We start from the raw sequence: 25917 nt of genomic DNA, 5'->3' as shown, positions 1-25917 counted from the left end.
TTCTTGTCTCATCTTCTCCTTAACCTGCTTCATGGCAGCATCCAAGTCCTACTACATTTGTGCTTGTAGTAGATGTGCCTACAGGGGCAGTTCCTAGGCGTGGGTCACTAGGGGTTGGGTCTTGAGGAGGAGGAGGAGGATGAAAAGTAGTGGGGTGACTGGAAAGAGGAAAGGGAGTGGGAGTCACAATTTTGCTACAAGTAAGATCCTTCAAATATTCAGAGAACCAATTCCCTGTGGTGTTTTTGTTTTCAAATTGGTTAATTTGTTGCCCTTTGATTTTCAGGTTCACTTGGACAGTCTTTTCCCAGCCATTTTTTTTTTTTTTTTTTTGTGGTACGCGGGCCTCTCACTGTTGTGGCCTCTCCCATTGCAGAGCACAGGCTCCGGATGCGCAGGCTCAGCGGCCATGGCTCACGGGCCCAGCCGCTCCGCGGCATGTGGGATCTTCCCGGACCGGGGCACGAACCCGTGTCCCCTGCATCAGCAGGCGGACTCTCAACCACTGCGCCACCAGGGAAGACCTCCCAGCCATTTTTATTATTTTCTCTGTGTGTCTCATTTCTCACTAGTGCTGTGCTGCCTTGTTCATTTTTTAAAAATTAATTAATTAATTTTTGGCTGCGTTGGGTCTTCGTTGCTGTGTGCGAGCTTTCTCTCGTGGTGGTGAGCAGGGGCTACTCTTCATTGCAGTGCGCGGGCTTCTCATTGTGGTGGCCTCTTGTTGCAGAGCACGGGCTCTAGGCACATGGGCTTCGGTAGTTGTGGCACGTACGCTTTAGTAGTTGTGGCTGGCGGGCTCTAGAGCGCAGGCTCAGTAGTTGTGGCTCTCGGGCTTAGTTGCTCCACGGCATGTGGGATCTTCCCGGACCACAGCTCGAACCCATGTCCCCCGCAGTGGCAGGTGAATTCTTAACCACTGCGCCACCAGGGAAGTCCCTGCCTCGTTCATTTTCATTGCTCATTTTGCACCTAGCTCTCTGAATCCTCACCTTCCTTCCAGTTTACCGCGGATTCTGTAGGTTCTAAAGCCCCTATCTTCTTTCAGAGCTTTCAGGAAACTCCGTATATCTGTGAAAACAGTTACACATACGGTGCTTGTTATGGGTGTGACACGATGGCAAGCGCTTACATGAGACAGATTCTAGTATGACCCCTCGTCTCAGGAGGAAACTGAAGCACAGGGAGGTTCATAACCTGACCACGGTCACCCAGCTGGGAAGGACAGAGCGGAGGATTCCCACCCGGGTGGTCTGTGCTCTTCACCACCACACACAGACCCTCCTACTCACAGCGAATGACCTGCTTTGTACTAACACGGCCACATTTTCAAAAATGTATTTTTATTGAAGTAGTGTTGATTTACAATGTTGCGTTAATTTCTTCTGCACAGCAAAGTGATTCAGTTATACATATACATATTCATTCTTTTTCATATTCTTTTCCATTATGGTTTATCACAGGATATTGAACATAGTTCCCTGTGCTGTACAGTAAGACCTTGTTTTTTATCCATTCTGTGTATAATAGTTTTCATCTGCTAATCCCAAACTCCCAAAAACCTTGTTTTTTATCCATTCTGTGTATAATAGTTTTCATCTGCTAATCCCAAACTCCCAATCCTTCCCTCCCCCACCCCCTTCACTCCCTGCTTGGCAAGCACAGGTCTGTTCTCTATGTCTGTGGGTCTGTTTTATAGATAAGTTCATTTGTGTCATACTTTAGATTCCACATATAAGTGATATCATATGGTAGCATGGCCTCATTCCCGCTGGTGCCCGTGGACCATGACCTTCTATACTTCTGAAGCTTTCCTCAGTAGTCTTTCCCAGAAACTACTGTGGTGGACATGGTGATCTGCTGCCGACTCCCCTTCAGGGATGGACGTGTGGCCCCAGCTGCTGGAATGTGGCTGACAGCTGCTGGCTCCAGAACCCACCTCAGCTGCAAAGGGTTCCCTAGCTCAACGTTGTGTCCTTTCCAAGGCAGCCCATATTCAGTGACCAAGGAGGGTATAAAGGCTCCACTGTTTCGGCCCGACATGGAATTTACATGATGAGCCATTTTGGAGCCTGAGCTCCCTGTGGGGCTGGGTGAGGCTTCCGTCACACCTGCCATCATGCCTGCGTGGCAGCTCCACTCCTCCTTCTACTCACTCCTCCTTCCTCCTCTGCTGTGGATCCCAAAGGCACTCTCCAACAGACCGAGACTGTTACCAGAGGCCTCGGGTACTCAGAGAACTGTACCATCTTCACTCTGTAGGCTAAAACGAAAGGCAAGAGACGCGTCTAAGGAAAAGCCAAGGACAAAGAAAATATTGATGATGAATTTTAAAGATGCCGAAGATATCATCTTGCATTACTTTAATCCAGTCTCCTCCATTGATCATTTCTGGGTGACTTTGTTATCCTCTAAAACTTTTATGTAACAGTATAGCAGTTCCTAAAAAAAATTAAAAATAGAATTACCATATGATCCGGCAATCCTGCTGCTGGGTATATACCCAAAAGCAATGAAAAGTATTCATACAGCCATGTTCATAGCAGCATTGTTCATGACAGCCAAAAGGTGGAAACAACCCAAAATCCATCAACGGATGAATAGATAAGCAAAATGTGGTGTATATGCACAATGGAGATTCTTACACATGCTACACCATGGATGAACCTTGAAAGTGTTATGCTAAATGAAATAAGCCAGACACCAAAAGACAAATATTGCACGATTCCACTTACATGAGGTACAGACTAGTCAGATTCACAGAGACTGAAAGTAGAGCGGTGGTACCAGGGGCTGGGTGGAGGAGGGGGAAGGGGAGTTTCTGTTTAATTGGGACAGAGTTTCAGTTTTACGAGACGAAAAGGGTTCTGGGGGTTGGTTGCACAACAGTGTGAATATATGCAACACTACTGAACTGCACACTTAAAAATGCTTAAGATGGTAAATTTTATGTTTGGCGTCTTTTACCACAATTAAAAAAAAACTTTCATGTGGCAAAAATGTCAAAATTAAATTTCATTAAGAGAACATTTCTCAGACTTTTTCCCATGCACACAGTTCTCTGAAAATAGTCATAGATCTGATGCTGCCCAGCATAAGCCTTTGAAAGAGAGAGCTAAATCCCCCCACAGGATACAAGAGACAAAGCCTTGAAGAATCACGGAAAAGAGAGAGCAGGAAGTTCTCAGGGGAAATAGTGTCACATGCAGGAGTGCCCACCACGGGGCTGGACGTGTGGTGGCTGTGAGGACAGGCACTTCTTGTGTCCAACAAAGATAGTCTGAAGGCAGAATGCGGAAGAGAGTGGAGAGAACGCCTGGATTCCTGGCCGCACACCAGCTGGAGCAGGTCGTACGCCACTGTCAAAGGAAACTGCAAGGAAGGCCCATTTGCTGTGACTCTCGGAGGGCAGTCACAACAGCAGGTGCGAAACATGAAGAACAAGAACAAGGGTTCTGAAGCCCATTCAGCACCTCTGGCAAAAAGTGCCTGGAAGGGCTCAAAGTCTGACGTTTGAAAAGCAAAGATAACACAGCAGGATCAATAGCAGCCGGTGGCAGAAGATGAAGAGACACTCCTGAATCCTGGCTGCCAGGTGGGGATCTGGCCTTGGTCTTGGCTCATTGCAACAAAAGAGCAGCCAAACAATGAGGTCAGTAGGAAAGCTCAACCTCGCAGGGGTTCGATTTCAGAGTAACCCTAGCCAACCGCCCAACTTGAAGCTGCTTTTCTCAAAGCATTGTCACTACCAGGCGCGGCAGCTATAGATGCCCCACTTGACACACAGGTGACAGTCACCTGTCCTGCTCATCCAGTTTGCCTTATTGCCTATTCCAGAGGCCCCTAAAAATTGTTTTATTAATTTAAGACGTTACCAATTTGCCCTGGATGTTGCTGAAGGGGTCCCTTTGAAGAACTTTCGACATCATTCTGTTCCCTCCTTCCTTCCTCCCTCCCTCCCTTCCTTCCTTCCTTTTGGCACTTTTTAAAAATTGTGGTAAAATACATGTAACATAAAATTTACCATTTTAACCATTTTTAATATGTAATTCAGTGGTAATTAATTACATTCACAGTGTTGTGCAACCGTTACCAATATGTTTCCAAAACTTTTTTGTGACCCCACGCAGAAACTCTGTACCCACTAAACAATAACTGCATACCTCCCGCCCCAGACCTTGGTAACCTTGGATCTGCTTTCTGTCCCTATGAATGTGCCTATTCTAGGTACCTCATATAAGCAGAATCATACGGTATTTGTTCTTTTGTGTCTGTCTTAGTTCACATAGTATAATGTCTTCAAGGTGCATCCATGTTGTAGCATGCGTCAGAATTTCCTTCCTTTTTAGGACTGAATAATATTCCAGTGCATGGATGGACCACTTTTTTAAATCCATTCATCCTTGGAACTTGTGGTTGTGTCTCCCTTTTGACTGTGGTGAATGATTCCTCTATGGACATGGGTGTAAAGTATCTCAGTTCCTGCTTTCAATTCCTTTGGGTGTATACCCAGAAGTGGAATTGCTGGATCATATGGTAAGACTATGTTTAGCTTTTGAGGAACTGCCAAACTGTTTTCCATAGCGGATACACTATTTTACATTCCCATCAGCAGTGCACTAAGGTTTCAATTTCTCCACATCCTTACCAACATTTTTCACTTTCGTTTTCTTAAAAAAATACGTATAATAGCCATTCTAATGGATGTGAAGTGGTATCTCATTTTGGTCTTGATTTGCTTTTTCCTAATGACTGGTGATGTTGATCATCCTTTTATGTGTTTATTGGCCATCTGAATATCTGCTTTGAAGAAATGTCTATGCAAGTCTTTTGCCCATTTCTGTATTGAGTAGTGTGTTTTTTTGGTTATTGAAATGTAGGAGTTCTTTATATATTCTGGATACTAATTCCTTATCTGATATATGATTTGCAAATATTTTCCCCCATTCTATAGGCTGTCTTTTCACTCTCTTGGTAGTATTCTTGGGTGCACAAATGTTTTGAATTTTGATCAAGTCCAATTTATTTACTTTTTCTTTTCTTGCCTGTACTTTTGTTGTCAGGTGCCAAATCACTGCTGAATCCAATGTCATGAAAATTTTCCCTATGTTTTCTTCTAAGAGCATTATAGTTTTAGTACTTATGTTTAGGTCTTTCATCCATTTCAAGTTAGTTTTTGTGTATGGTGTGAAGTAAGGATCCAACTTCATGCATGTGAATATCTAGTTTTCCCAGCACCATTTGTTGAAAAGACTATCTTTCCCCAGTCTTATTTTCTTTTATGTTTACATGTTTTTAAGTTTCCTGCTAAGATAAGGAAAGTGAGAATTACTTAAATTGTAAGCAATATGTAAACAAAATATATTTAAGTAAATACAGTAATGAACCCAGGTATTATATGGAGCTATGTTAATATTACAAGTCTAAGCTTTGCCTCTTTCATGATTCCCTACTTCTTCAGCCTGAAACAATTCCATCTTGTATTGATCTCTTAACTTTCATTGCCTATTTTTTTTCACACATTTAAAAATTTTTTATTTATTTTATTTATTCATTTTTGGCTGCGTTGGGTCTTCATTGCTGTGCACGGGCTTTCTCTAGTTGCGGCGAGCGGGGGCTACTCTTCGTTGTGGTGCGCGGGGTTCTCATTGCAGTGCATTCTCTTGTTGTGGAGCGTGGGCTCTAGGCGTGTGGGCTTCAGTAGTTGTGGCACAAGGGTTCAGTAGTTGTAGCTTGTGGGCTCTAGAGCACAGGCTCAGTAGTTGTGGCACACGGGCTTAGTTGCTCCATGGCACGTGGGATCCTCTCGGACCAGGGATCGAACCCGTGTCCCCTGCATTGGCAGGTGGATCCTTAACCACTGTGCCACCAGGGAAGTCCCTTTGTATGCATTTTTTAATTGAAATGTATTTGACATTAACACTGTGTAAAGTTAAGGTGTTATAATTTTTTTTTTTTTTTTTTTTTTTTTGCGGTAGGTGGGCCTCTCACTGTTGTGGCCCCTCCCGCTGCGGAGCACAGGCTCCGGACGCGCAGGCCTAGCGGCCATGGCTCATGGGCCCAGCCGCTCCACGGCATGTGGGATCTTCCTGGACCAGGGCACGGACCCGTGTCCCCTGCATCGACAGGCGGACTCTCAACCACTGCACCACCAGGGAAGCCCTATAATTTTTAAAAAATTATTAATTGGCTACCTTTTGCTCCAGCCTCCCAACTTTTTTTCTCACAAACTACATAAACTTATTTTTCACAGTGTTTGGTGAGGGCTTATTTCCTAGACTACACCTTCTCTATAGCTACACCTTCTCAGAAAATTGGTGCTGGCTGTTGGCAGGAAGCCTTAGATCTTCTTAGGTTTTCTCTATAGGGCTGCTTGAGTGTCCTCACAACATGGTACTTAGCTGTCCCCAGAGGAACAGTCTAGGAGACCAAGGAAGGGGCTCCTATGATCTCTCGGTAGCTGCACAGCTCATTATGACTCTCTTTTTTTTTTTTTTTTTTTTGCGGTACGCGGGCCTCTCACTGTTGTGGCCTCTCCCATTGCGGAGCACAGGCTCCGGACGCGCAGGCTCAGCGGCCATGGCTCACGGGCCCAGCCGCTCCGCGGCATGTGGGATCCTCCCAGACCGGGGCACGAACCCGTGTCCCCTGCATCAGCAGGCGGACTCTCAACCACTGCGCCACCAGGGAAGCCCCTCATTATGACTCTCTTAATGTCAGGTTAAGCATGTACGTTAGGCATGATTTTACATGCATCCAATGTCCTCTAATGCAATGTCAGGCTGAGAAGTCTCACAATCTGCTGTCAGCAAGATGGAGGCCATGGAGACCTGGTGGTGCAGCTCCAGCCCAAATCTGAAGTCCTGAGACCCAGGGGAGCCAATGGTGTAAGTCCCATGGAGAAGCCACCAACTTTTCTTGGGCGCAGTTCTTGTATTCTGCCCCAGAACTCAGAGACTGAGTTGAGGGATACCTGCAGAATCCACTCAGCACTCACAGCCCAGAAGTGCAGGGGAGTCAGTGCCCTGTGGGGAGAACCTTGACCAATGGGATCAAGAACCAGTCCTTCCCAATCTAAGGTGCATAATTCTGAGGCCATTCAACATGGCTTCTCAGAAAGTCCTAAAGAGACAGAGACTCAGTTTCCTACAACAACCCTTATGAAAACACACCTTTGTACCGGTTTTCCCTCCTTTCCTGTTTTACTTTCCCCAGTTCCATGAGATTACTGCCCACCTGGCCCCCACCAGCTCCAACGCTTTTACTCAAGCCTTGGTCTCAATCCTTGCTTTCCAGGAAGAACACAGGCTAATACAGCAACCTTAGTCTTTTGATATATCTTTTTTTTTTTTAGTCAAAAATAACAAATGATTTCTTGTGACCAGCGATATAAGATAAAAGGAAAATAAATGTTAAGAGTCAGCAAGGGGCTTCCCTGGTGGCGCAGTGGTTGAGAGTCTGCCTGCCAGTGCAGGGGACACGGGTTTGTGCCCCGGTCCGGGAAGATCCCACATGCTGTGGAGCGGCTGGGCCCGTGAGCCATGGCCGCTGAGCCTGCGCATCTGGAGCCTGTGCTCCGCAATGGGAGAGGCCACAACAGTGAGAGGCCCGTGTACCACAAAAAAAAAAAAAAAAAAGACTCAGCAAGGAAGGATTTGGCTATGTGGTTAAGATAGAAATACTTGGTTTCTGTATTAGGCTAAGCAAAAGCAATAGCCTGAAAATAGCCACTGTTATGGAATCAGCTATTTTAAAGTCACTTCCAGTTGACCCGAAGCTTTCATCTCTCCTGCCTGTCATTATAGCTCCTCACAGCGCATTGTTTTGTACAGGGGCCGCCAGTGTGATAGCTTCTCCTGTGTAGCTGGGTCACACGCCTTCCTTTTGCTTTTTTAATCAAAGGTTTATTTACTAATTTGTTTTTTAAGTGTACAATTCAGTGGTCTCAGTATAGTCACAAAGTTGTACAATCATCCCCACCATCTAACGCCCAAACCTTTTCATCGCTCCAAACAGAAACCTGTATTCACTAACCGTCACTCCCAGTTCTCCCCTCCTCCAAGTCCCCACGAACCACTAATCTGCTTTCTGTCTCTAGAAACTGGCCCAATTCTGGACATTTGATATTAATGGAATCATACAATACATGACCTTTTGTGTCTGGATTCTTTCGCTTAGCATAATGGCTTCAAGGTTCATCCATGTTGTAGCCTGTGTCAGTACTTCTGAGTTCTTTCTTCCTGACACCAGCCAATTCTTTGCCACCAGCTGGGTGCCCTACAGTTCAATTCAGTTTTTCCACTAACTCCTGGAGTGAGCCCCAGACCCCACAGATTAAGGGCTCAGTCCCACAAGACTGCTCCCACTTCAGACACCAACTGCAAATGGGGTGCCCAGGCTACCCACATTTCTGCCCAGGAAACTACAAATTCAGGGGTTCCCATGACCACTCCCCCGCTTAAGTTTGATAATTCGCTAGAATGACTCCGACTCACAGAACTGAGGAAAGCACTTCACTTAGAGTAACCAGTTTATTATAAAGGCTCCAGCTCAGGACCAGGCAATGGAAGAGGTGCATGGAGCCAAGCATGGTGAGGGGGGGCCCAGAGCTTGAAGCCTTCTCAGGGCATACCACCCTCCCAGCACTTTGATGTGTTCATCAACCCAGAAGCTCTCTGAGCCCCATTATTTAGGGGGTTCTATGGAGTTTCATTACGTGGTTGATTAAATCAATAGCCACTAGTGATTGAACTCAATCTCCTGCCCCTCTTCCCTCCCTGGATGTTGGGGATGGAGCTGAAAGGTCCAACTTTCTAATCATGGATTGGTCTTTCTTGCCACCAGCTCCCAACCTGAAGCCTTCTAGGGGCCCACCAAGAGTCAACTCATTAGCATAAACTCAGGTGTGGTTGAAAGGGGCTTGTTATGCATAACAAAAGACTCCCCTGTTACTTAGGAAATTCCAAGGGTTTTAGGAGCTCTGTGCCAGGAACCAGGGACAGAGACTAGATATATAATTTTTATTGTTCCATAATACTTTATTCCTTGTTATGGCTGAATAGTATTCCATTGTATGGCTATACCACATTTTGTTTATCCATTCCTCAGTTGAGAGACATTTGGGTTGTTTCTACCTTTTGCCTATTGTGAATAGTACTGATGTGAACAGAACATTCATATACAAGTTTTGTGTGGACAAAACTTGGGTAAATACCTAGGAGTAGAATCAAATGGTAACTCCATGTTTAACTGTTTTAGGAACTGTCAAACTGTTTCCTAAACACTTGTATTTTTTTAAAGCTTTCTTTATACACTATTTAGGCTTTATCTCCCCATTAACTTTATAAACTCTTTGAAGGAAGGACCAGTGTTTTCCACTCCCCTGAACGTGCCACAGTATTTATCGTAAATGCCTTACACCTAGTAGGAGCTCAGTAAGGATTTGTGTGTGATCATGTCATTACGACAATATGCCCTTTTCCCTGGGAGTCAGTAGCAAAAACAGTCTTACTGTCAGTTGGTTGGTGGACATAGCTATGGCTCTCTTTGCTTCTTTGCTGTCCACGCTGGAGAATTTCAGGCAGTGGTTGGTGTGTGTATGTTGTGGGAAGGGACAGGGTGTGGTGATGGTAGCTGGGTGGTAGTTAAGGGAGTGGAGTTAGGAGGAGCGGCTGCTCCTGGTCACGTGCTTATACAGCTCCCTGGAGAACGTAGATCGGGTCTCGTTCCAAGTGAAGTGGAGGGCTTCCCTGGTGGCGCAGTGGTTGAGAGTCCGCCTGCCGATGCAGGGGGCGCGGGTTCGTGCCCCGGTCCGGGAAGATCCCACATGCCGCGGAGCGGCTGGGCCCGTGAGCCGTGGCCGCTGAGCCTGCGCGTCCGGAGCCTGTGCCGCGCAGCGGGAGCGGCCACAGCAGGGAGAGGCCCGCGCACCGCAAAGTGACGTGTCTCGTTTACAGCACAGTCACATTTGGAAGGGTCGTCTCTGCCATCAGCTCACCTCAGCTCTCCACCCGTGTGCATTATAGAGCCTTGCTCCGGGCATTTGGGACTCTTTCATCCACAAGTGACAGAAAACCGATTTAAACTCACTCGTGGGAAAAAAAAAAAAAAAAAAAAAAAAGCGGAGGAGCAGTTTCTTGGCCTGTAGCCAAGACGGTCAAGTTCTCGTCTTCGGCAAGGCCGGGTCCCCCGTCCTCAGATGGGCCGCTCGCGTCCACTGTCTCCCTGAGTCTGTGGACTCTGTTTTCTCCTGTCTTGACTTCATTCTCAGGAGGATTCTTGCCACCAGGCAGCTCCATCTGCTGCTCATGATCTCTTTGACATAAATACTGGAAAGCAAGGCAGCTACCAGGAGCTCGGCTAAATTCCGTTTCCCGTCGTGCTGGGGGCCGTGGTGGCCTCACATCAGGCTGAAGCTTATCCCTCTCAGGGGGAGACCTTGGACATCCATCCAAGGTCTGCTCTCCTCACCACGACTTCCCGTGGACATCCGTGTCTAGCCCCCCCACCCCCGCATCTCCCGTGTGAGAGCCAGCACCTCATCCTGTTCTTGTCAAGGACACAGGCTGAGTAAAAAGAAACGAAATTGAGCTATTTGTAGTGAGGTGGATAGACCTAGAGTCTGTCATACAGAGTGAAGTAAGTCAGACAGAGAAAGACACATACCGTATGCTAACACATATATATGGAATTTAAGAAAAAAAAGTGTCATGAAGAACCTAGGGGTAAGACGGGAATAAAGACACAGACCTACTAGAGAATGGACTTGAGGATATGGGGAGGGGGAAGGGTAAGCTGTGACAAAGTGAGAGAGTGGCATGGACATATATACACTACCAAACGTAAAACAGATAGCTAGTGGGAAGCAGCCGCAGAGCACAGGGAGATCAGCTCGGTGCTTTGTGACCACCTAGAGGGGTGGGATAGGGAGGGTGGGAGGGAGGGAGATGCAAGAGGGAAAGGATATGGGAACAGTATAACTGATTCACTTTGTTATAAAGCAGAAACTAATAAAAAATAAATAAAAAATAAATAAATTGGATGCCACTGTGGAAAAAAAAAAAGGACACAGGCTGAGATCAGCTGCGGAAAGGCCGGAAAACACGGCGTCTGGGGACCCGTTCTTCAAGACCTCCTGCCGCGCTTTGCCTTCTCTACATGCACCTTTGCTGCGCTTATCAAGCCCACGGGAAGGCACCTGGTACTGCCGGGCAGTCATTCATGAAGAGGAACTTGAGAGGCTGGGGAGTGAAACCCCAGGCGTGCAGGGCGCGGGTGCCGGCGTGAACCTGAGCGCTGTCCTCAGTGGGCCCCAGCTTTCCTGCATCTTCCCCGATCCTGAGGACTGAACCCCCATCGTGATCATAAAACCAGGATGTCCTCACAAGCCCGGCTTGGCTCAAGGGCAAGATTTGGAAGTTCTCTGTCCCCAGTGCCTTCCGTCCCTCTGTGGCTACTGCCCCATCGCGTCCGAAACGTCTTCAGCCACGAATGGGGAGAGACGTGGAGAGGACTGGCGGCCGGCTCACTTCACACTGTCACGTTCCAGCGAAAACTCCAGATTTAAACCAAGCCAGCGTTACGAAAATATGTTTGTCAAAGTAGAAGGATATAAGATTTTAACAGCTTGTGAGCCTAAGTTTTAAACTTTAAATGTTAACTCTGTCGTGTGTTTCTTTGTCTGTATTTGTGCCTCGAGCCCTGCAAACGCCGGAAACAGACCTGCCTCTCTCTCTCCTTCTCTCGCTAACTGTGCCCGTCTGCTGTCTCAGGCCCCCTCAGGAGGAGGAAGGGGACCGAAAGCCCCAGCTCTGCCCAGTCCGGTCCTGCGTCTGCATCTGCTTGTACCTCTTGCACGGGGCAGTCACTGACGGACCCAAGCCCTAGCAGAGACAGCTTGGGAGAGAGAATGATGCGATCGACGTATTTAACCCTCATTTGGAAAAGGCTGTTGGTGGAAAAACGAAGAAAAAAATCCCATCGGTGGGGTTGAGAACAGAAAGCCTCAGCTGCGGGAAACCAGGGCACGCTGAGCCGTGATGCCCCAGACGCCGCCGAGGGCTTACTCTGTGGCAAGAGTCACCTGGTCGGAGGAGCCCACGGAACTCACGTTCATTGTCCCATCACCCACCTCGGAGGGGGTTCGTCGCGGTGACTTGAAGATGAGGAAACGGGGGCACCACTGAGTCAGGGATTACAGCATGTGAATTGTATCTCAGTTTTCAAAAAGTCACATATCAGCATAACTTGCAGGGCCCAGTACAGAGTGAAAATGTGCGGCCCCTTGTTCCGATACTATGAGGAACTTGAAGGTGGCGACAGCACGCCACTAGACCGAGCCCGGGGTCCTTCTGAGCCTCTGAGGCCACGCAGGCCACACTCTGTGACGCCCGCCTGGCCTCGAGTTCCCGTCCCGAGTCCGGTGTGTGAACGCCTCCAGCACGTCAGTGACTCTCAAGCTGGGGACCCAAATTCCTGGGTCCCTCTGACAAAATGTTTCATGTCTTGAGGCTTTTTTCATTTATTGTCATCACTGAAGTTCGAGAAACCCTGGGCCGTCTCTCCTCTTATCAAACGTCAGTCCCTCCATGCTGGGGGCGGGGTGTGGAGGAGCCAGGTTTTGCGCGGCCCCGCGGCCTGTGGAACTTGGGGGCCCGCTTTAAGAAAAAACACAAAATTACAAATCGAAACGAGGCCTTGAAAGGGCCGCAGGCAGGGAGGAGCCCCGAGGCTGGACCTTCCTGCCCCCGTGGCCCATCATCTCTCCTCCACCACTGGAGGGCTATGTCCCTTTGCTCACGCCTGTCCCGTCCTGTGTCCTTAATCCCACCCGGCTATCACCGTTCCCGCACTCTTCTTCTCTCTCCGGGTGCCCTCCTCGAGCCAAACCTCTTGGAAGAGTTAAGTCTTCACCGCGGACTGCCCCTCCGTCCGCCACCATCTCCCTCCCTTCCTGCGCCGACAGGTGGCCTCGTCGGGTTCAGCGCTGGATCCGGCCCCACGTAGCCGGGACCTCTGGACTCTGTCGGTGCTTCTCTGTTGGACTCTCCGGCTAGTGGTCAGCGCTGGGAACACTCTTTCTCAGGCTCCTCCCTTTGTTCGGTGGCACCACAACTCCCCTGTGTCCCTCTTAGGTCTCTGTTCCTTTGCTCCCTTTGGGGTCCCTTGTCTTTATGACGCATGAACTAACTGGCCCACCGGGGTCCCGTGCTCCAGCCCTCTTCTCTTTTTCTCTACACCATCTTCCTAACCCCCTGTACCTCTTATGTGCTCAAAATTTTCTCTCTAGTCTAGTCCAAACCTCTCCTCTGAGCTCCGGCCTCAGAGCTGCCAGGTTGACACCTCCTTTGGGAGGGGCTATCTCAGTATGTCCAACACTCGGCTTGGGATTCCCTTCCCACCCCTCCCCTAGTTTTACTCATCCCAGTAACAGCCCTTCCATGTAACCTGCTGCGCAAGTCAGAAATGTGGGAGTCATCCTTGATTCATCAGTAAATCCTACAGATCCACCCCCCATCACCACCAAAAACCAGACCTCAAATGTATTTATTGATACTTCTCTCCATTTTCCATGCTAACACCCTCGCCATCATGATAACTAGCCCATCGTTTCTGAATTCCAGCAAGAGCCTCATCACTGGTCATCTCACTTCCCCCATTGCTCCCTCTCAAGTCTGCTTTTCTTTTTCTCTTTGTCCACACTGCACAGCTTGCGGGATCTCAGTTCCCCAACCAGGGATTGAACCCCGGACCACCTCCGTGAATGCACCGAATCCTAACCACTAGACCACTAGAGAAGTCCCTCAAATCTGTTTTTCGTAAACAGCAAGAGCAGCAGTGTCCACAGAAATAGAACATGACCACGTGTGTCATCAAAATTTTTCCAGTAGCCACTTTAAACTAAAACAAAACAAAACAAAACTGGTGAAATTAATTTTAATCATACATTCTATTAACCTAATATATTCAAAATATCATTTCAATGTGTAATCGATATAAAAATTATTAATGAGATACTTTACATTTTTAATGTCATTTTAAACATACCAAACCATGTACACTGTACACTTGCAGTGCACCTCAGCTCTGACGTGCCGTATTTCAAGTGCTCAGTGGCCACATGTGGCTGGTAGCTGCCATACTCATACAAGAGTCAGAGTGAGTTTTTAACAAAGCACGTTGGATTAGGTCATCACCCGCTTAATAACTCCTCAGTGGTTGCACGGTGCACAGAGACCTGCAAGGGGATCCACGGTCTGGCCTCATCTTGCCAACATCCTCAACATCCTCGAGGCCTTCTTCTTGTCGTTCGCTTTGCTCCAGCTGCCTCGGCCTCCTGTCAGCTCTGAGAACACACCAGATCTCCGTGTCCGTGTGTGCCGTGGCTGACTCTTCCTCACCCTCAAATTTCAGCTTAAATACTTTCTCCTCAGACAGGCCTTCCTTGCCCATATCGAAGAGGGTCCATCTCCGTTATCATCTGTCACAGTATTCTCTCTGTTACCTTCATAGTTCTTTTTCCAGCTTGTAACTGTATGTTTACTACTCAGTTTATTGTGTGTCTCCCCCAGGAGACTGTGAGTTTCATGAAGGCGGGAGTTATCTCCAGTGCCGTATAAGATCCTGGCTCTAGTCGGCACTCAATAAATGAATATCTGAGCACCCTCTCTCCCCTGACTAAGGGAACTAGCAAACAGATTTATTTCAGTAATGCTACACATCAAATTACAATAAATGCACAATGAATAAATGCATCATGGCCGGCAGAGCTTCCTTCCTATTAAACAAGGAAGGTTTGACTATAGGCAAAATTAGATTTGGTTTATCTTTGAAGAGATCTTAATTATTCACTCTGCAAACAAGGCAGTTTCCTTGAAAAACTAAGGGGAGCTGTGCCTCTAGGTGTCCCAGATCTCAGTTGAATGGTTCCATGAAAGTGAAGCTCTTACTCTGTGAGCCAGAGCCAGGGACTCCAAAGCCTGGGTAGCTCTGGGGAGATGGGAGATGGTGGATCTCCTTGATGCCAGCCCAGAGGGATTCGTCACTGGTTCATTCATTCAGCAGACGTCTGTGAGCCTGTGAACACCTTTCCAGCAGGCAACTGTGCTAAGCTCTGGGGCTACAGCGCTCAACCAAACAGACGAAGATCCCTGCCTACATTCTAGTGAGGGGAGACGGATGCTAATTAAGAAACAAGTATGCTGTTATTTCTGACAAGAAAAATAAAGTCAGGAACAGGGGTGGGGAGCATAGGGCTTACAGTGTTAGGTAGGGTGACCAGAAAACGCCTCCCTGAGACGGTGACATTTGCATAAAGATCTGAAGGAGGTGCAGGACTGGCCCGTGGGGCCGTCTGAGGTGAGGGAGCTCCGGGTGCTAAGGGGACGGCGAGGAGGCCAGCGTGGTGGAGGAGAGTGAAGAGCAGGGAGAGGAGCTGGAGGCGAGGTCACAAGCGTTGGGGTGGGCGGGCACCTCACGTGGAACCAGAAGTCGGCCACTGTGAGGACTCGGGTTCTCACTCTGGGCGAGGTGGCAGCTCAGCGGAGGGCTGTGAGCCCAGGAGTGACACGGTGCTGACTTGGTGTCAAAAGGATCCTCCCACACGTGTGCGGAACGGGAATGCACGAAGCAAGGAAGAAAAGGGGAGAGCTAGCAGGCCTTCACTTGGCACCCAAGCAACAGCGCTGGAAACCGCCTCTTCAGAAGTGTGGCTCCGGATTCACCACCTCCCTGCGCTATAGGCCGGGGCGCTGGCGCACGGGGCCTGGGCTGTGCTCCGGGAGGGCAGGCAGGACGCTGGAGCTCGTGTGACAAGAGGAGCTGATTGCTGGTGAGGCTGCAGGAGGTCCTGGAGCAGCTTCTTTGTCGCTGGGAAGCTGACCCTCCTGGGGGCGGTCATACAGTGATGGCCGTGGCCGGGGAGGGTTGGGGAAACCAGCTACATCTACCGTCGGCCTCTCTCAGCCTGGACAACCTTTGAGAGAGGCGCGCCTCTTTTGAATTTGCACAGATGAGATGCGGCAGAAGGGAGAACTAACATTTCTCATTGGTGCAGCGTGCAGACTGTGTCAAAATGTGTTGCTGAATCTATTTTGCTCCAACCGTGAGAAAGCAAGACTTACCGTAAACAGAAGATGTAATTGTGGGGTTGAGAATTTAAGGAGCTCCAAAGTGGCTCCTCTAGATAAATTCATCTCTGCTAATCGTTGTTTACCTCTGCTCCATTCTTTTACATTTTCTGTTTTTTATTTGAATGGAAACGCACGTTTTCCTGGTCTCAAAAAACAAGACATGTACATGGTTAAAAAGTCAAGCAGTACAAAAGGGTAAACAATGCTAAGAAATGATATTGACATGTAGAGTCCCAATTATACAAACATGTAAAGTCTTCTTAAATTCATCTATATATTTGACCCCCCAAAAATGCCATCCGAACTTTTCTAGAACTAGACAAGGCAATGCTAAAGTAAATGCTGAAAGGTAAGCGTGCAAAAATTGTGATAAAGTTCTGAAAAGGAAAAATAACAGGGTAAGATTAGCCCTAGAGGATTGAAATGTATTATAAAATTACCATAATTAAAAGTTTGCCAGTGGCACAGGAATTGACAGATTAGTGGTATAAAAGAGTATCCAGAAATAGACCCAAATATACATGAGAAATGTGTATAAGAAAAAGGTAGAGGGCTTCCCTGGTGGCACAGTGGTTGAGAATACGCCTGCCAAGGCAGGGGACACAGGTTCGATCCCTGGTCCGGGAAGATCCCACATGCCGCAGAGCAACTAAGCCCGTGCGCCACAACTACTGAGCCCGCGCTCTAGAGCCTGTGGGCCACAACTACTGAGCCCGCGTACCTAGAGCCCGTGCTCCACAACAAGAGAAGCCACTGCAATGAGAAGCCCGCGCACCGCAATGAAGAGTAGCCCCCGCTCGCTGCAGCTAGAGAAAAGCTCGCACGCAGCAACAAAGACCCAACACAGCCAAAAATAAAATAAATTTAAATAACTTAAAAAAGAGAAAAAGGTAGAATGTCAAGATTTGGGGGGTAAAATTATTAATAAATGGAGTTGAAACATTTAACTTACTATCTAGAAAAAAATTTAGATCCCTACCTCATTCCTTATACCAAAACAAATTCCAGATGGATCAAATATTTGGATGTTAAAAATAAAACCATTAAAAGTAAAACAGTTGGAGAATTTAAGGAAATAATCTTGGATGATGTTAGGGGCTGAATTGTGTTCCCTCAAAATTCATATGTTGAAGTCCTAACCCCCAGTATCTCAGAATGTGACTGTTTTTGGAGATAGGGAAGGTAATTAAATTTAAAATAAGGTCATAGCAGTGGGCCCTAATCCGATATGACTGGTGTCCATGTAAGAAGAGATTAGGACACAGACAGGCACAGAGAGAAGACACAGGGAGAAGACAGCTGTCTAAAGCCAAGGAGAGAGGCCTCAGAAGAAACCAACCCTGACGACACCTTGATTTGGACCTCCAGCCTCCGGAACTGAGAGGAAATAAATTTCTGTTGTTTAAGCCACCCTGTCTGTGGTACTCTGTTATGGCAGGTTTGCAAACTCATACAGGTGACTAAAATCTTTCTGAGCGAGGTATGAAATTCAGAAGTCATAGAAGAAATGATTGATATATTTGACTACATAATAATTTAAAATTTCTGCACAGAAATAAAAACAAATGACAGCAATTACAAGCCCCCCCAAATTAAAAAGACAGCACACCAGGAAAAAATATGACACCCAAAGGGCTAATTTCCTTAATTAAAAAAAAAGAGCCCTTGATTATCAGACCTTCCTTCCCGCCTTCCCTCCTCCCTTCCCTCCCTTCTTTCTTTCTTTCTTTCTTTTTCTTTCAATAAAAGCTGAAAATCCAAAAACGTATACGGTACTTCCTGATGGTTTCCCGTCGAATGCTAATTTCAGTTGTAAGCGCAGTACCATCCGACACTGCGTGGGGCTCCTAGCTGAGGACCTGTAGTCTAGATGCCCACCACAGGGGGCCTTGCCTTAAGCAGGTCCGCTCAAAGTGGGCCTGCGTCCTTTTAAGCTCTCACTGCCCTTGAGAGATGCAGAATTAGGGTTTCTTCCTAGTCATCCAGAATCACAAGCACACTCACACGCACACACACACGACTAATATTAACTCTCCAGTACGGTGCTCTCCGGAGCAGCCTTATAGAAGAAACCATTTCCCCATAAACAACATGATGCTTTCTGACCCAAGTGGGAGTAGCCTTAGTGTTTTGGTGCAGAGCTGTGGCAGCCAATTCCTTTGTCCTCACCTTACAAGAGGCCCATCTGCCTGGGAATCATCCTCCACAGAGCTGTCGTTGATCGATGGCTACACTGAGAGCCTGAAGAGGCTTAAAAAAACCCTTCTCTGTGCTTTAAGCCAAATCACATTCCCAGGCAGACATCTCCAGAAGGGAAAGAGGAAACGGGAGGATTTATGATCCCCAGGAACCCCCTCCCATGAGCAAGTGTGAGGTGAGGGTAGGGACAGTGCGCTGTCTGCAAGCGTGGGGAGGATGGGCTGGAAAACTTCACACTTCATGCTGTTAACTGTGGTTAATCTCTGGTAATGAGATTTGGAATGGTTTTGCTTTTCTTCTATTTAATTTTCTAAATTTTCTGCAGTGAAATTGTATTGCTTTTCTAAACAGGAGAACGAACAATAAATGTTATAAAAACCATTTTGTATGTTAATCTTATCTTCCTAACTAGACCATATAAACTCCCTGAAAGAGAGGTCACATATTTTTCTTTTCCTCCTTCTTCTTCTTCTCCTTCTTCTCTTTCTCTCTCTCTCTCTCTCTTTTTTTTTTTTTTGGCGGTACGCGGGCCTCTCACTGTTGTGGCCTCTCCCGTTGTGGAGCACAGGCTCCGGACACACAGGCTCAGCGGCCATGGCTCACGGGTCTAGCCGCTCCGCGGCATGTGGGATCTTCCCGGACTGCGGCACAAACCCGTGTCCCCTGCATCGGCAGGCGGACTCTCAACCACTGCGCCACCAGGGAAGCCCCTCTCTCTCTCTTTTTAAAAAAATTTGTTTATTTTATTTTATTTATTTATTTTTGGCTGCTTTGGGTCTTCGTTGCTGCACGCGGGCTTTCTCTAGTTGTGGTGAGCGGGAGCTACTCTTCGTTGTGGTGCACAGGCTTCTCATTGCGGTGGCTTCTCTTGTTGCGGAGCACGGGCTCTAGGCATGCGGGCTTCCATAGTTGTGGCACGTGGGCTCAGTAGTTATGGCTCATGGACACTAGAGCGCAGGCTCAGTAGTTGTGGCACATGGGCTTAGTTGCTCCGCGGCATGTGGGATCTTCCTGGACCAGGGCTTGAACCTGTGTCCCCTGCGTTGGCAGGCGGATTCTTAACCACTGCGCCACCAGGGAAGTCCCTTTTTTTTTTAAGATTTTTTTTTTCGATGTGGACCATTTGTAAAGTCTTTATTGAATTTGTTACAATATTGCTTCTGTTTTATGTTTTGGTTTTTTGGCTGCGAGGCATGTGGGAATCTTAGCTCCCGGACCAGGGATCAAACCCACACCCGCTGCATTGGAAGGCGAAGTCTTAACCACAGGACCGCCAGGTAAGTCCCTCTCTCTCTCTCTCTCTCTCTCTCTCTCTCTTTTTTTTTTTGTGGTACGCGGGCCTCTCACTGTTGTGGCCTCTCCCGTTGCGGAGCGCAGGCTCAGCGGCCATGGCTCACGGGCCCAGCCGCTCCATGGCATGTGGGATCTTCCCGGACTGGGGCACGAACCCGTGTCCTCTGCATCGGCAGGCAGACTCTCAACCACTGCGCCACCAGGGAAGCCCCCTCTCTCTCTCTCTTTGATATCCTTTCCCATACCATTGTTCAGGGCTCGTGGTGTGTACTTTATAAACTCTTGCCAACAGTCATTAATTTGGAGTGTTTCCCAGACTAAAGTCACCTGGGCAGGAGAAACCTTGCCAGGGTCAGAATGACGCTGTGGAGCCGCCTGGAAAGCAGAATCTGTGGGTTGGACATGTGTTACCCTCTCCTGATCTCATAGGCACGTCATCATCCCCATTGCGCACCCAGCCTCATGATACTGTATTCCAGGGCTCAGTTACTTGGTGCTTTTTTTAAAAAACAATTTATTTTTTTTGGCTGTGTTGTGTCTTCGTTGCTGCGCATGGGCTTTCTCTAGTTGAGGCGAGCTGGGGCTACTCTTTGTTGTGGTACGTGGGCTTCTCATTGCAGTGGCTTCTCTTGTTGCAGAGCACGGGCTCTAGGCGTGTAGGCTTCAGTAGTTGTGGTGTGTGGGCTCAGTAGTTGTGGCGCATGGGCTTAGCTGCTCTGCGGCATGTGGGATCTTCCTGGACCAGGGCTCGACCCCGTGTTCCCTGCATTGGCAGGCGGATTCTTAACCACTGTGCCACCAGGGAAGTCCCTTGATGCTGTTTTTTTTGTTTTTGTTTTTGTTTTCGGTACGTGGGCCTCTCACTGCCGTGGCCTCTCCCGTTGCGGAGCACAGGCTCCGGACGCGCAGGCTCAGCAGCCATGGCTCACGGGCCCAGCCGCTCTGCGGCATGTGGGATCTTCCCAGACCGGGGCACGAACCCGCGTCCCCTGCATCGGCAGGCGGACTCTCAACCACTGCGCCACCAGGGAAGCCCCCTTGGTGCTGTTTTAAACTTTAGATGGTACTTACTGGTTGACAAGAGGGTTGCCACTCACAGGTTTATTACTGGTCAGTGTGAATATCATCAACTTGAATGCTATTTTATGCAAGAAGTCTTCTCTGATTTCCTCACCTAGAAGTAATCTTTCCTTCCTCTAAATTTCACCACGCATGATTTCTACCATCAAAGCATCCATCACTTTCTAAATTTGTATTGTTATTTACACACACATCTTATATCCCCTCCCAAACCATGTGTTTCCTGAATCAGGATCCTGATTGTTTTTACATAGACAATCCTATTTAAACCTCACAACTACCCACCACCCCATGACATAGGTGCTTTATCTCTACTTTACAAGTGAAAAACCTGAGGACCCAAGAGATTAGCAATACCTAGTATAGTAGATTAATATCTAGTATCTAGTATAGTAGATCTTGAATAGGTCACGCTGCTCCTAAGTGATGGAGCCTGGGTTCACACTCAAGCAGTCTGACCCGAGTCCATGCTCGTCGTTCCTGGGCCTCAGCATCCCCCAACCATGCTTCCTGCACATGGTAGGCAGTAACAGTGCAGTAAATACTCGTTAAATGAGTTCATTAATCCGTTATACAACAAGAAGGTTGGTCAGCTGGTAGGAGATTCTCCAAGTTTCTGATGCCTCCTCCGACCTACAGCATTAGGACAGTTTAGACTGTAAAGGATTTACAGTCTAAAATTAGGGGTTATTGAAGGGCTAGATCTGCCTCCAGACCACTGTCGGACCAAGTTTGACCAATACGGACATAAGTTGCATTAGAATTAGCCTAGGACGCTGCTTCACAATCATACGGAAACCTAGCTAAGACTGATAACTTCCTAAAGAGGAGAGGTTACACATCTTAAAGAACTAAATTATGTAACTCTTTGAACCTTGGTGTTGTGTGTGTTTGGAGGGTGGGGGAAGGGCATATATATTGTATGTGTAATATATATACACACATATATCTACGTATATACACACACACATATATATCTTCCAGGTTTATTGTGAGGTTTAATGAGATAATGTGAAGCGCCCAGCACAGTGCTTGGTACACAGTAGGAACTCCATCCGTGTAAGCACCGCCCTCCACTCCACCCTCGTTTCCCACTTTGCAGCTAAGCCGAAAGAAGGCACAAAGCCAGAGGAAAGATGAATGGGTGACAGCTGGCCATAAGAGACATGTTGGTCAGATTCCACAAGAGAAAGTGGCTGTGAATCAGAGGTGGCAAAGTCCACTTCCAAGACTCCAAAGAGCAGCTCTTATTCTTGCAAGAAAAGTTAGTCAGGAGAGGGACAAGTGGGAAGTCTCCTGGAAGAAAGAGGAGGGAGTTATTCCCAGCAGAGCGTGAAATTGGCTCTTGGGAGGCCTTCCCTGTAATAAGTGACTGTTTTGCCGGGCAGGATTGGATTAGCTCAGGGGTATTTAGCAGTCTATATATCTCGCTGGGTCCTGGCACTTTACTGAGGAATAGGAAGATTAATTGCAGGCACCTGTCTGCTCACTCCACATAATATAACCAACACTGGAAGGTTCCTCTCATTCCAGAAACTTCTCAGTCTCCCGCCTCTGTGAAGTTTGCCCATCTGTCTGGAAAAAGGCAGTTCAGGCCATGTTTTTCCCAAGCAATAGAAAAAGCCAGTCTCAACAAAGTGAGAAGTTTTTCGTAAGAAGCTGAAGTTTACTTCAAGAGATATTTCAACAACCTATGTCTTCGGTAAGTCTCCCCTGAAACAGACTCCTAGATGGAGACATACATACAGGGTGTTGGGGTTATTTTGTTTTTTGTGTGTGTTTTTTGGAGGTGGAGTGTATTCTTAGGAATGAAACGTGTACGGCAGTAAAGGAAGCAGAATTGGGCAGAGGGAGAAGGTGAACTTTGATGCTGTGGCACCAGGGGCCTCAGCTGAGCCCGTGGAGGCTGGATAACGGTGCAGAGTTGTCCCCACTAAAACGAGGTGTGGCCTCACATCCCCAGTGACCAGCCATTTGATGCTGGTGGCCCCAGGGAAGGGTGGAACCTTGGCCAAGGCAGCTCCCTCGCCAAGGGTCCTTCAGAGGGAGCTCAGCTGTGAACCACCAACAGCCAACACTGCAGCTGCTATAACCTGCTCTAACCTACCGTGCAGCTGTGAGCCACATTCAGAGTTCAAAATCTAGGGAAAATGTTGAACTGTCATGATGTCAGACATGATAGATTTCAGATGGACAACTGTCCTAGATTTCATCTAGGAGCTGAGATTTGGGAAGGGGAGGAGAAAGGGCCATCGTGTGACTGGCAGTTTTCCGCAGTGGAGATGGGCCAGAGCCAGGCCTAGATGGCCTGATACAAGCCAGCTCTGTCTGTGGCTTGATGGAGAAGTCTGTGTTTTTCTTCTCAACTGCAGAAATTAAGGAAGTAGAATAACTGGACTGCTACACCTGGAAACTTAACTCCATAGCCCAGAATCAGAGTAGGTACTCTACACATGTCTTTTTGCATTGAATAGCATTTCACTGGTTTGGTGTTTCTGACTGAGGAATCCATTGGCTCTCTTTACAGAAAGTGGTGGAATTTTTCTTGGAGTATACCTGCACCAGTATGCCCACCTTGATTTAATCGTATGGGGGTCTACAAGTCTTGTTTGTAAAATGTGTCAAGCTCGAGGAAGAAAAGGTAAGAAGATGAGTCTATTAGACCTTGGCAAAACAAAGCAAACAAAACACCACAACCAAGCAAACAACCTCATCCACCTGTGGTTCCCTCCATGGCTGACACTTTACATTCCCATAGCATTTTCCTTGTATATATCACTTAGCATCTATCTTTTGTTAAAGGGCTTCTTGATTTTGTTTTTTTTTTGTTTTTGCGGTACATGGGCCTCTCACTGTTGTGGCCTCTCCCGTTGCGGAGCACAGGCTCCGGACGCACAGGCTCAGTGGCCATGGCTCACGGGCCCAGCTGCTCTGCGGCAGCCCAGCCGCTCCGTGGGATCTTCCCGGACCGGGGCATGAACCCGTGTCCCCTGCATCGGCAGGTGGACTCTCAACCACTGCGCCACCAGGGAAGCCCGATTTTGTTTGTTTTTAAAGCTGCTGTTCTATCAGGTTGTAAATGCCTGGAGAGGAGGACCTCCAGACATCCTGCCTTGTTTTCTTCACAGTCAGGGATGATATTCAAGATAGTTAACACCCAGTACAGAACAGGAACCAACCAAATCAAATGGACACTGGTCTCAGCAATTTGTACAGCCATACTGGCATATACAGCTGAGTATGTTTTCTGCACACAGAAGGCTTCCAATAAACGATTGTTGGATTGAATTTAATTGCTTTGGTGTCCTGGTCCTGGCATCTAATGGCTTTCTTTCAGAATTCAGGCCACTTTTTCTTGCCAAGATATGACCATAACCATTTTTCCTCCTTGATTTAATCCTGCAAGAGTCTTTGAGTAATTGTGAAGAACTTTGTGAGTTCTTCAAACTTGCATTGTCCAGTATGGTAGACACTAGCCACATATATAACGTTGCTAGTTAAAATATAGGACACCCAGTTAAATTTGAATTTCAGATAAATAAAGAATAAATTTGTAGTGTAAATTTGTCCCATGCAATATTTGGGATATACTTAAACTACAAAATTATCTGTCACTTATCTGAAATTAATAATTAACTGAGCATCCTATATTTTTATTTGCTAAATCTGGTAACCCTACACACGTGGCTATCTAAACTTAAATTAATTGAAATGTAATAAAAAATTTAAAATTTATTTTCTCAGCCTCACTGGCCACATTTCAAGAGCTCTGTAGCCACATATGTGGCTAATGGTTCCCATCTTGAACAGCACAGACATAGAACATTTCTATCATTGCAGAAAGTTTTACTGGACACTAACTTTGCCAAGCAAACAATAGCAGGAAAGTTTTGTGTATTTTACACATTAAAAATATATATATTTGGAGCCTAGAAGACCCCTTCTAACATAGCCAAGTAGCCACATTCTTCATGTTTCGGTTTGTTACTTTTACTGAATATGCAGGATATTTGTTCCAGATGAATGAGCCTGTATGAGAGAAGCAGCTCCTGCAAACGTACGTTTTTGGACGCTGTTGTCCTGCTTTTCTCCTGGGACTACCAGGAAATGTCAGCTGTCAGGTCAGAGCAAATCAAAATTCAAAGAGTCCTAAATGAAAACTAAATGTGTTGTTATTTGACTTAATAGTCTCATTATTCATAGATTTTCTTAAATTGATAAGCAGATAACATTAGCACCTAGAATATTTGTTTATAACCCAAGTCTGTGATGAACCTGAAGCAGAAGTCTTCCCTCTCTTAATTAGCCTTTTGGGAGAAAACCTGTTTTGAATCACTGCCTGCAGCCCCGGGAGCCTTATAAGGAGCCACAGAGTAGATTAAGCTCTGGGAGGGGCACATGCCAGAGAGCTGAGTTTTACGTATGACTTGGTGAATCTCAAACAGAAACTGGCTAACATGCCAGATGTGACCTGCTTCAAAGTGACAAGACTACATCAATGTCAAGGGCAGGGATCTAAAGGATTTGATACATTAAACAGTTGTACACTAAAATATTATAAAAAACAAAGTTAAAGACAAATGACTTAAGCTTTAAAATTTTGCTATATGTGTGACAGAGTTGATGCCATCTGTACATAAGAAATTCTCACAGATAATAAGAAAAAAGACAAATGCCTCAGTAGAAAAATGACCAAATGATAAGAAAGTCACAAAATAAAAAATACAAAAGGCTAATATACCTTTAGTGTCTAGAATAGTGACTGTCACACAGCGGGCACTCAGTAAATACCCACTGTATGAATGAATATCTATGAAAAACATTTGATTTCAGGAATAATAAAGAACTGCAAATTAAACTAACAGTGAAATAAATTGTTTTCACCAGCCAGCTTTGTAACACTGAAAAAATTAAAAAGTACCTGGTGTTGGTAATGGTGAGGGGAAATGTACCAATTACCCACTGTGGGTGGGAGGGTGAAGTGGTATCAACTTTTCAGTGGAACAGTTGACAATATGAAAAAAGCTTTGTCTAAAACCTTTGACACAGCAATTTACAGGAAGTTATTATGAGAAAATACTTACAAATGCCCAAACCTACGTGTACAATAGTAAGGTAGATGATATACATTTTTGATTGTTGCTTCTTGGGTCAGCCTTTTAACATACCCTCTAGGGCTTAGTGGTTGGTGCATAGACATGGGATACATCCAAGT

General features: G+C 46.8%; 1 protein-coding gene across 1 annotated transcript in view; it reads left to right on the top strand.

The window, feature by feature from the left end:
• The window catches only part of LOC308625168 (uncharacterized protein), a gene marked incomplete at its 5' end in the record, with an annotated part of 133182 nt that overhangs the window by 90826 nt on the left and 16439 nt on the right, over window positions 1-25917 (top strand). The window contains 2 exons of the mRNA XM_081249108.1: window positions 22236-22404; window positions 23230-23343. The remainder of the gene's footprint in view (window positions 1-22235; window positions 22405-23229; window positions 23344-25917) is intronic.

This window comes from Mesoplodon bidens (genome assembly GCF_964165515.1).
Source record: "Mesoplodon bidens genome assembly, chromosome: 11".
Taxonomy (NCBI): domain Eukaryota; kingdom Metazoa; phylum Chordata; class Mammalia; order Artiodactyla; family Ziphiidae; genus Mesoplodon; species Mesoplodon bidens.
The sequence above is the reverse complement of the archived record's forward strand: the minus strand, read 5'-3'. Positions and strand labels throughout refer to the sequence as shown.